The sequence below is a fragment of the Plectropomus leopardus genome, chromosome 1, assembly GCF_008729295.1.
Source record: "Plectropomus leopardus isolate mb chromosome 1, YSFRI_Pleo_2.0, whole genome shotgun sequence".
Classification (NCBI taxonomy): Eukaryota; Metazoa; Chordata; class Actinopteri; order Perciformes; family Serranidae; genus Plectropomus; species Plectropomus leopardus.
The window spans coordinates 3,980,818-3,992,684 of NC_056463.1; positions in this window are offsets into that span (position 1 = coordinate 3,980,818).

Consider the following 11,867-nt stretch of genomic DNA (forward strand, 5'->3'; position numbering starts at 1 on the left):
GCAAAGCAGCAGAATATAATTATCGGGATATCATACAAACGTCTGTGAGAACACAAAAATCAAAAATCCATGACTTCTACAAAACTTTCAATGTTTTTACTGATTCCATGACTTCTCCAGGTCTGGAAAACATAATTGTGACACTTTTCCAGGTTTTGCATGACCGTGAGAACCCTGATCGTTACTTAAGTGAAGCCCAAACTCGATCGACATGTGCCCTGATTGTGATTATTGTGAGCTTCGTCTCAGCCCAAACAGCCAACAATGACCGGGAGATTTGTGATTTTATTTTTAGTCAGATGCTTCGGCAGCAGTCACGGCAGGTCTGCTTCCTCCCTCGCTCTAATTTCAGACATCAATCAGCGCGAGGAGCATTTTGTCTGACTGAGAGGAGTTGAAGACTCGCAGTGATTGCTGCGGAAACAATGCAGGACAGATGGATAATGGGAGGCTTCTGCGTCTGTTTCCGCTGCTTGTGAAATGTAATGGAATTTAATAATGATGCCTTAATAAACAACCAAACCCCAAATAAAGTCCTCTTTGTTTTGTGATTTGATAATAAACTGCATGTCCTCCCGAGACAGAAACAAAAGCGTGCACGTAAACACACGTTTTTCAGTCTCTGGAACATATTTGGACAAGCTCGGATTTCTTTCACCAAAAGTTGCTCGGTGGGGAGATTGTGCCTGTTTTAATTAAGCACAACACTTTAGGTTGTGATTGTTTGGCAGGGTGCTGAAATCAATTAACTGACGCCGAGCCCTCGCTAAAGAATGTACATATCTCGTCGGGGGGGTAGAGGCAGGTTAATTTACACTTCCAGCTGAGCCAAATTAATTCGAATGAAATTAAACGATCGCTATCTAAACTGAGGCTATGTCAAATTTATTATTGGCTAAATCCGAATTCATTTTCTTCAGGCTAACTTGCTGGAAATGAGTTTAACCTATAAGCCTCGCCTGTTGTAATAAACCGAATCTCTGTCTGTTTATCAGATGAGCCTCTGCAGCTGTTTCACGGTCAACAGAGAGCTGTGCTGGAATCAGGTGGTTTTCATGAACATGTGCTGAAATTTAGGACTTAAATAAAGATGGACTATAACTATATAATAGGATGTTGCATTATAAACGTTTGGCCAGTTAAACCTTTGAAACCTGTAAAGATGCCAGTTTTTTGTGCTGTGCTCAGATGCCTTTACAAGTAAAAAAAACCTTCGAAAATCCATGATTTCCTTTGAAAGCATGGATTTTCGAAAATGACCTACTGTGTCAATGTATGACACACTACAAGAAAACCTGATACCTAAAAATCAGTAAAAAAAAAAAGTTTAAATTATATACTGTATATATATATATATATGTATATATATATATACACACACACACACACACACACACACACATACACATATATATATTTTATTTTTTTTTTTTGTTTTTTTTGTTTTTGTTTTTTTACAGTTTGTGGCTATAATAAATGGTATAATTCTGGTGATTTAAAAAAAAAAAAAATCAAAAATTTTCTTTTCAAAAATCACAAAAACAAAACAAAACAAAAAACCCCAGAAAGACAAACTGACTAATTTACAAAAAAATCCCCCCAATTTTTTCCTTTAAAATTGCTAAAATTCCTTACAAATGGTCCAAATATATTTAAATATTCAGTTCTTATCCTGTTCTGATTTTTTAAATATATAATATATATTCAAAAAGGCTATTATAGAGTAATTTTCTTTGATTTTTCTTTTACATATGCAATATTGTATTCCATGTTTTGTGAACTGTTCTCAATGTTTTCAGTTCACGCTTATCATAATCAATAAAAAAGAACCGGCAGTGAGGACTGAGGGTTATTTTAGAGAATGTAGGTCTTTAAAAAGTGAGTCAAAGTCATGGAAAAGTCTTGGAAAATTACTGGTAAAAATAAAGCAGACTCTCAAATTACCAAACCATGACACAGCACAAATCACACTTTTCCTTCATGTCCAGCAAATTTTCTACCACAGCAAGTCACCCCGCTGTTTTTCCCAAATGTCAAACACTACCGCTTGTTAAAAAAGGAAATGATGTCTTGTATTAAAGTTTGAAGTGTATGATGTGCTCCACTCAGAAATGCAGCATGGAAATTGACAGCACGTCTCCTAGCAACACCAGCCATCAGCTGTCAGTCAGCTGTTGCCGTGGGAAACGCCCCCCTGGGAGCTCAAGCTCCACAAACATCCAAAAACTGTGTTATCCCATTTTGAAAATACGCACAATCGCAGCATCAGACTTGATATTTCCTTACACGAAAGAAAATGAGGAGAATTTAAATTTCAGTTTGACTCTAAAGCCTCTTAAAGCAGCGACGTTATTTTCAGACTGTAAATAGTTTCTGACAGGACTGCGGATCAAAGCGATCGGTTTCAGTTTGCTCCTTTTTTACTCATTGATAAGCCGCATTGAACCTAATGAACAACGAATGATGGAGAGAGTTTCAGAATAAATCTCGGCACCATCTTAAAGACCTAAAATTCCCCAGATTTACCAAAAAAACTGAGGCGGGGTGGCGGCAGGCGGCAGGCGGCAGCATATGGAGGCTGATGTGCAGCTGCTGTTTGAGCCTCTGTTGCCAAACCTGCCCAAACTGCACACGGACACAAATTCTGGTGAAAAGAAGCAACAGCTTGAACTCCAGTTTGACAACACATTTAAGACACCTGAACAGCGACAGCGCCTGGCTCACTCAGGAAATACGGACGACTTTATGTCTTCATCTGGTGGATTTATGACACAGAGGGAGACCAGCATGTGAATTTTAAATATCAAAATTAAGTTGTTTTTTTTTTTTCCCTGAAACCACTGAATAATTAAAACATCTGCTGTCAGCTCGAGTCTTGTCTGCGGCAGGTGCAGGTATAATATACAACTTACTATTCCACATTTTTCTCATATTTCCCTCAAATTTTAGTTTAACCAGTTGACCCTTTGAAATTTGAGCAAATTGGCTTGATTTCTTACAAAAAAACCCCAAAAAAATGGGGAGAAGGCAATGAGCAACACAAGAAAGAAATGACCCAAATATTAGCAAGAAATTAGTGAAAAAGAACCAGAAAATTACCTGAAAATTGAAAAAAGGAAAAGAAAATAACCTGGAAAAGGTGCTTAAAAGTTAAAATAATTCTGACACATTATTATTTATATGTAATTCTTATGATAAATATATATTTTTAATAACTTTTTTCTTCAATTTTTTTTTTAAAAAATTTAAAATCTATTAATTTCTCCCATTTGTGGAACCTTTTTCCTACCAAGTTGCCCATTTTGCCTTTTCCCTTTGTTTGGTACATAACAGACGGGAATCCTAACCCGACAAATATTTTATTAATGTAAAATCACAACAATGCTTAACAGTGAAACTGGAAAGTGTGATAATAATACAGCGTGTGGGATGTGCATTGTTAAATATCTGTATGTCAGTTGACAGTGTGATTTAAATGAAATAAGCACAAAAAATAAAATAAATGACAGAATAACTGAGAGACTCGACATCACTTCGATTCGTTTAACCCTTTAAAACCTGAGCAAATTGGCCTGATTACTTACAAGGACATAAAAAAGGGAATAATCAACTTTATGAGAGACTGATTAAGTAAGATATATATATATATTTAAATAACAAATATAAAACTGAAAAGTGTGAACAGCAGAGGGTACATGAAGTGTGTTTGGGACTTTATTTTTATTGTTTATTGTTTGTTTGTTTGTTGTTTGTTTTTTTTGGGGGGGGTAGACGGTAGAACGATATAATGTATATCTGCTGAATCTCTGTTACTTTCTTTGCACTGCACAAATTTAAAGAGAGCTGACAGGAGACAAAATAAGAAAGAAAAAACTGTAAAAAGGGCTTCAGCCTATATATTATCAGTGCTGTTATTTTGTTTGTTTTGTTCTTGTGTCGTTTTCATATTTTTTTCTTTTTGTCTTTATTGCTATAAAAGCAATCACTCATTGTTTTAACGTGTGTTTTAATGCATTTGTTGTTTGCATCCATGTCTGTTACTGCTGGATCTCCAGTGCAAATTATGATGTAATATCGCACACTTCTTTATGATCAAAATGCCAATCAAATCATGTAAATGCTTGAAAACGGCATTTTTCTTCCTTCACATTATTTATGAATTTTTTTTGTTTATTTTTCTTTAATGTATTTATCTCTGGTACATGACTGTTTAAATTATTGTTATTATTATTATCATCATCATCATCATCATCATCATCATTATTATTATTATTACTATTATCATTATTATTAACATTATCAGAAACGTAACACTTCAGAAAAATAACAACAAAAAAAACAGACAGGCATACTTGTCTGCTGTGTACACTGTTTGTTCGTCTGGCAATGCGAGCGCAGTCTATTCATTATTTCTAAAAAACCAGCATACACGCTAATTTAAAAAAAGGGTTCAGGAGACCGTAGGAAAAGAGAAAGCGGGATAATGACTGCACATTTACAGACCAGGGTTAATACTTCTCAGGGGGGAAACGGTTTTCTTTTGAGGCACAAAACAGCGCAGGTGTGTTCAAAATGATCGAGATGGATTCTGTCTTAATTGGGCAAACTAAGTTTAGGGCAGGCCAACGGGGATTTAACTAAGCGAGTATAATATTCCCAAAACTGTGCTAAAAACCAACATACAGTGTGTGTGTGTGTGTGTGGTTGAAGGTATTGTTTTGCATTTTAAGCGTACACCCGCAGCTCCCAATGTTGTGACATTAAAGAGCTTCCTGGGGTGTATTTAACAGCTAACTCAATGGGATATGGCAGAAAGAGTGTGAAATGAGGCCAAACAGCAGGTTAACATTCTCCCTCTGTCACTGTCTGGTTGCACGGGTCGCTCTCTCTCTGCAGCGGATACATTACCCGTGTGTCTGACAGCCTATTGTCTGTCAGTGATCTCTCCACACTGCTGTTGGGTCACTGGGGTGGATCTGAAAGGTCAGCGCTCTCCTCTGACGGAGCCCGTTGTGGGAAAGATAAACAAACACGAAAGGCTTCCAAATATACCGGTGAGACAGGGGAGTGATATTTGCATAGACAGGCGATGATGAATAATGAAGAGCTGCGGGTAAAGCGGGCCGGGGTTTTGCTATCAGTTATGCAAACTAAGACACCTGTAAAAACGCGGGGAACACAGCAGATATTCAGAGCACGATACCTTTTTTTTGGACAACGTACAGCTCGGCCTCCAGGCACGGCGGCCGGGTTCAGAAAAGTTTGACTTTCACTTAGCCTTTATTTCACCAAACTCCACTCGCATTAAACTTTTATTTACATGATCGTGCAAATATACACTGACACAGAATATAAATACATTAAACCTAAATCCCACAAAATACTGAGTCGTAACTTATGGCCACATGCTGTATCAAACATGAATAAATAGCGTTAAAGCTCGGTAAAAAAACCCACAATAACATTGAGAACTAAGGACAGTCTTTTACAACAGCTCACATTAGGACTGGACAATATCGTGTTTTCAGGATATAATAAATGATGTATTATTCTTTGACATGCTGCTTGGTTTTTAACTGTTTTATTTAATATAGGTTTTTTAGGTTATTTATTAGTTTTTTTATTTAGAAGGTCTACTTTTGCTAATATTAATCATTATTATTATTATTATTGTTATTATTATTATTATTATTATTATTAACTGAACTGAACTGATATTGATCAGTATTGATAATTATCTACCAAAAAAGTCAAATAATTATTTCTTTAAAGTTTTAAGGCTGATTTTTGCTTGTAAGTTAAAGGTGATGAAATTATTTAGTTAGCGGTGGTTTAACTTGTTATATATTGTTAGAAAATGACAAAATTTGACAAACAGCATCACGTTCACAAATCTGAGATATTATAATCAAAATAATGTTGATAAATAAAATAATAAACAGGTGAAGAACATTTTGTAAGTGTTTCAGTGACAATGGAAACAGAATTAAGAGACAAAATTAAAAACTCATCTGTGATCGTATTTTCTTTACAAGTTTTACATGCACAGTTTATAATTTTCTCAACCAGAACAATAACAAAAGACGGGTATTGATGAAATTGTGAAATAGCCATGAAACTCTGTCTGACGTGACGAGACAGAAATGATGTTTACAGACGTGTTAATGTATGAACGTTTTATTCACATTACCTTAAGTCACTTTATATCATTACATACAAAAGCAACAATAAGTGACTATTTTATATAATTGTATTGTATTATATTAGAATCAGAATCACATATTTAAAATTATTTAACAGAAATATTAATATTATTATTAACAATAAAAAATAAAATAAAATAATAATAATTATTCTTATTATAAGTAGTAGTAGTAGTTTATAATTTTTTGAGGATGTTTCCTTTTTTTAAATTTTTATTTTCTTTTAGTTGACTTTTTTAAAATTTCTTTTTATATTTCTTTTTATTAATTTTTAATTAATTTTCATGCAATTCTCTCTTTTTTTTGGCTTATTTTTGGGTCATTTATTTCGAAGTTGCTCATTGCCTTTTTCTTATGTTTTTGATAGACATTAATCCAATTTGCTCAGGTCTCAAAGGGTTAAATACCCAGGCAGACCACAACAACAGCATAACACAAATAACACATAACACCTTAAAAAGGAATCTTCCTCTCAAGGCTCTCTTTAAGGTTTTTTAAATTCTCAAAGTGACACGTGTCGATCTGGCACTTTGAAGCAATTTTGTGGCGAGGTCCAACTATAAGACCCTTTTATCCAACTCGAAAAAGACTCAAGGCAAACAGATAATGGGAGACATCCTGTGAATGCAGCAATAACCAGACTTTGGACGAGTATAATTTCAAAGATATGACAGAGAGCGGGCCAAGAATGGACCTATTATAAAAAAAAAAAAATTAAAAATACACCGACGGTTGTTCTAGAAGAAGAGCGAGAGAGAGCCAACTCCGGCATAAATGGTACGGTGATAAGTGCACTTTCAATCCAGTACGAAGCTCCGTAATAAAGCCTCGCAGCCAAAGATAATGACTTAATGCTTTCATCAAACCCTTCTAATCAATCAGGCATAGAAAGAGACGATAATAGGGAGAAATTGGGCTTCTCTTTGGTATGTGTGAACGTAATTACGCTCGTTTTACCTGCTCCGAGGACACGTTGGGCTACACGATGTAATTTTAACAAGGTCAAAGGCTACGCTGAAGCAGGTTTCAGACACGGTGATCGGGGCGGACGCCAGCTTGTTGCAGACCGGATCGCTCGGCTCGTTCACGGTTGCTGTTGAAGTGTGAGTGTCCCCACGAGGACACGAGCTCATGTGGACTGAGTCCCCCCAGCAGGGACCAGATCTAACCGCTGAGACGACGACGTGCTTTGTTTGAGTTGTCGGGACCGTGTGAACTCCAGAGAAGATTTTATCCATTTCTGTGATTTTATTGTGTAATTTATTAAAATAAAACAAAATCAATTCATATTTGTCCATTTTTTCAAGCAGCTAAAACAAAAACTCACCTAACTTTTCCAAAATTATTTCATTCCCAAGCCTTATTTAGTCGTGTGGCCACGACTGACATGAGTGTTCGGGGTAATTTTCTTTCTTTTTTGTTGTTTTGCGTCTTTTTGAAGTCAATTTGTGTATTGTTTATCTTGTTTTTTTTTTGTTTGTTTGTTTTTCTGTCAGGACTTTGAAAAAATAACACAATAATTTTGTGTTTATTGAGGTCACTTTTTATGTTTTTGGTTGTTTTGTGACTCTTTGTAGTCACTTTGTGTGTCTTTGACATTGCACTTGTTTGAATTTGGGTCTCTTAGAAATAATTTTATCGTCTTATCGTGGATGTCTCACTTTTCTGTCTCTTTGTAGCCATTTTGTGTCTCCTTAACCTTGCGGTTGTTTTTCATTTGGGGTTTCTTTGAGATGACTTTGTGTCTTATTGAGGTCATTTTGTGTCTATTTTTGTTGGTTTGTGTTGCTTTGTAGTCATTTCGGTGTCATTTTGTGTGCTATTTAGCTGTTTTGTGTCTTTTTTCACTGTGTGTCTCCTTGACCTTGTGGTTGTTTTTTTTTTCATTTGGGTCTCTTTGAGATGATTTTGTGTCTTCTTGTGGTTGTTATGTGTCTTGTTCAGGTCACTGTTTGTCTTTTTGGTTATTTTGTGTCTCTTTTTAGTCGTCGTTTTGCCTGTTTTTGTAGTTATTTTTTGTCTCTTTGCAGTTCCTTTGTACCTCTTTGTGGTAATTTTGGGTCTCTTCCTAGCTGGTACGATTAATTTGAGTGACATTTTGCAGGTGAAGCCCAGGGAGCTCCTGACACTTTGGACCCGTGGGCCGGTGCCCTTTAGGTTCAGTCCGTTCACGCTCCACACAAGAAAAGGTTAACGACCCAACACACAACCCACAGGCTAACAATGAGCCCACTGTCGCCTGACCGGTCGCCTCTGCAGTCTCTTTTACCTGCATGTTTCCTATGAGCAGATTTGTGTGATTCTCTGTGCACGCTGAGGAGGACGGGAGGACGGCACATGGAGAGACGCCGCAGAGACAACAAAAAGACAAAACAACCTTCAGCACGCAACGGTCCAACAGTGCTCTGCAGCTCGCCAGGCATCGTGCCGAGGTTTCATACAACCCACCATCCCCTCCACCTCCAGAGGACAGGGTCCGCTCAGAAACTACATCACTTAACCCTTTAAAGCCAAAAGAAGTTATCACTTCTTTTGTGCTGCGCTTTGACACCTTTCACAAGCTTTTAAACCTTTAAAACCTGAGAAGACTGGTTTGATTTCTCTCGAAAACAGGCAGTCAGCAAGGTGGCATAAAATGTATTGCAAGAAATTATTAAGCGGTAACAAGAAAATTGCCTTAAAATTAGCTTATATATAGTGAGAAACTTAATAGAAAATTATATTAAAAATTAGAGGAAAATGTCCAGAAGTTATATTTAAAATGATGTCATTATATATATTAAATTAGGTTAAGGAAAAAAAAGAAAATTTCTATTCATTATTTTTCTTATAATTTGGCACTTTTTCAGGTTATTTCCTTTCCTAGATAAAAATTTTTTTTTTTTGTGTTATTTCCACCTTTTTTTTTTTTTTTTTTTTTTACATTTTACTAATATCTTGCCTATATTTGTGTCATTTCTCATTGCTAACTGCCTTCTTTCCATGTTTTTTTTTTTTTGAAAGAAATCAAATCAAGCCAATTTGCTCAGGTATCAAAGGGTTAAGAAACTCTGATATGATGCAGTTTAAAGGTGCAGATGCATATTATCATTGTTTCGCATTAACATACAACACCTCCTCTGGCTGTCATACGTCACTGCTGTGTCTATACCTTATTCCCGTTGCCCCCATGTGGCCCAAAAAAAATCAGTTAATCCAAGTTTAACCAGCTGCTTATTGACACTGGTCCGTACAAATGAAGCGTGACTCCAAAATGAAAGCTACCTCATTTAACTCCCGCAGTTCCAGCACAGCCTCCTCCCGTGCTGCTCAACAGAGCCGTCTATTTGCAGCTCTTGCAGGGAAAAAGGCAGAATACTGTCTATCAGGTTCCTCTGAACAGCTTGTGCAGCATAATCCAAGTGTTTTGCACACAGATGTTTGTCGTGTGGGTTTAAATGTTCAATATTTACATCATTATTGCTGAGAATCTTACTTTCAAATCAGCCAACAACAATCTGGAGGAAGTCATAAGAGTGTTTGCGGAGGATTATGTGAGATAAATTCGAGGGAACAGGTGGTCTGACGTAAAAACAGCAGGATCGATCAGGGTGGTGGCTCGGTGGATGATGTTGGCTTCAGCTGTGATGGATCCACCATCAGTGTTCGTCATTGTCACTATTTGTACTTTGAATAAAGTTAATGACAGAAATGCTTACTGATGATCTGAACATGAACTGATCATTGTGGCAAAAAGGTTAATACACATTTTACCATTACATTTCCACGACTTTGAGGCAAATTTTAAAGACCAAACATTTGCTGAAACGACCATCAATACTCGTTATCGGTTATTTTTTTCATTGCTATATAATAGTTTCTTAAAGTGTGTATTATTTAAAAGCAATAATGAATTCAAAACAATTAGAGCTGAATATAAAAATATAACTTATAGGGACTGTTTGTTATTTATCAGAGGGGAGGGGGGGTGCAAACAGGGGGAGGCCTGTTAAATAATGTTTTAAGTATTGGTGAGGGACCTTTGTTTTTTTTTTTTTGCATTTAGGGGAGGGGCAAACAGCTTTAACTGATAGTATTTTACATGTATTTTACTGCTGATTTTTCAAGAAAACATACCTTCCAAACCCGTGTGTAAAAAATTAAGGCCATTTCAAAAAAACAAAACATTTTGGCAGTTTTTTTTCATTAATTTTTTTGTGAATTTTAAAGAAAAAAATTCCTGGAATTATTTTTCTTAATAATGTTTTTTTTGATTTTTGAAGAATATATGCCTTCCAAACTCATGTTAAAAACTTGCCAAAATTACACCATTTATCACAGCCAGAAAAATTGTAAAAAACAGGAATTGACACATCATGTGTTATTATACTGGTTTGTGAAATACTTGACTTTTCCAGGCCTGGAAATTGCACATTCCATGACTTTTTCAGGGTTTCCATGACCGTACAAACACTATGGCAACATTTGTTTATTGACTTTGCAACATAAAAAATTAGACTGTTAAAGAATATATTGATATGTAGGATCAGCAAGATGACAAATAAAATGCTAAAGAACAAAGGCAACTGAAATAATTCAAGATTCAGATGGGTGGATTTTAAGGGAAAGTTTTTACAGGCAGAGTGGTAACCAGTCGACAGCTGCAGCTCTGCGTATTTAAATGGAGGTAAACCTGCTGTTTTGGAGTCTTTCCAGCTTAAATGCTGCAAAACGGCCTCAGAGGAAGTAAGTCAAACTACAGTGAGAAGAGTCAGTCACAACCTGTTCATGTCCAGCGTCCTAAACTGCAAACTGATAATAATATTTTTAAAAAAGTCCAGCTACAGCCTTAATCTAAATAAGCAATAAATTACACCTCATTCTGCAGATAATGGCAAAAAGATCATTAATATTCATTACAAATTTTTATTCTTGATCTTGGAAAAAGCAAATGATGTCCACTTTGTAGATGTTTTTGAGAAACTCTATAGAAAGAAAAATAGCTAGGAAACAACTATATTTCTTATAATCATAATTACATATTTAAAATTATGTTACAAAATTATTAGAATTTTTTTAAGGATATTTCCTTGTTTGTGTGTTGTTGGATATACTTTTCCTCTGTTTCTCTCTCTTTTTTAAATTTATTTTAATTTTTTTTTTAGTTTTCAGGTCATTTTCTTGTGTTTTTGTGCATTTCTTATTAATTTTTGGGTCATTTCATCTTTCACTGCTCATTGTCTTCTTCACGTTTTTTTTTAGGGGACTCAAGCCAATTTGCTTAGGTTTCAAAGGATTAAATAGCTATATGTATATATGTGTGTGTGTGTGTGTGTGTGTGTTACAATTTAGCATTATATCTGTATAAAGCTGGAGAGGGATGTGAGTCAGGAGACGCTGTTTAAGGAGAAATTTGAAAAAAAAAAAAAAAAAAGAAAATTATGTGATTTGATCAAAAACACAAGATGAGCGACTAAATGTACCTTGAAGTAAGATTGTTTTCTTTTTTTAATAAAATCCGTCAGTGCTGACGGATGCATGAACGAGGCTAATATCTGTATAATATCACTGAATGCATTACTGATTGATTACTCAGTGGTGTTTACACCCACCACTGAGTGCAAATACGCATTAAACAGGAAGTAAAAGCAACCTTCTCGCTTACTGCAGGCATCCCCCTCTACT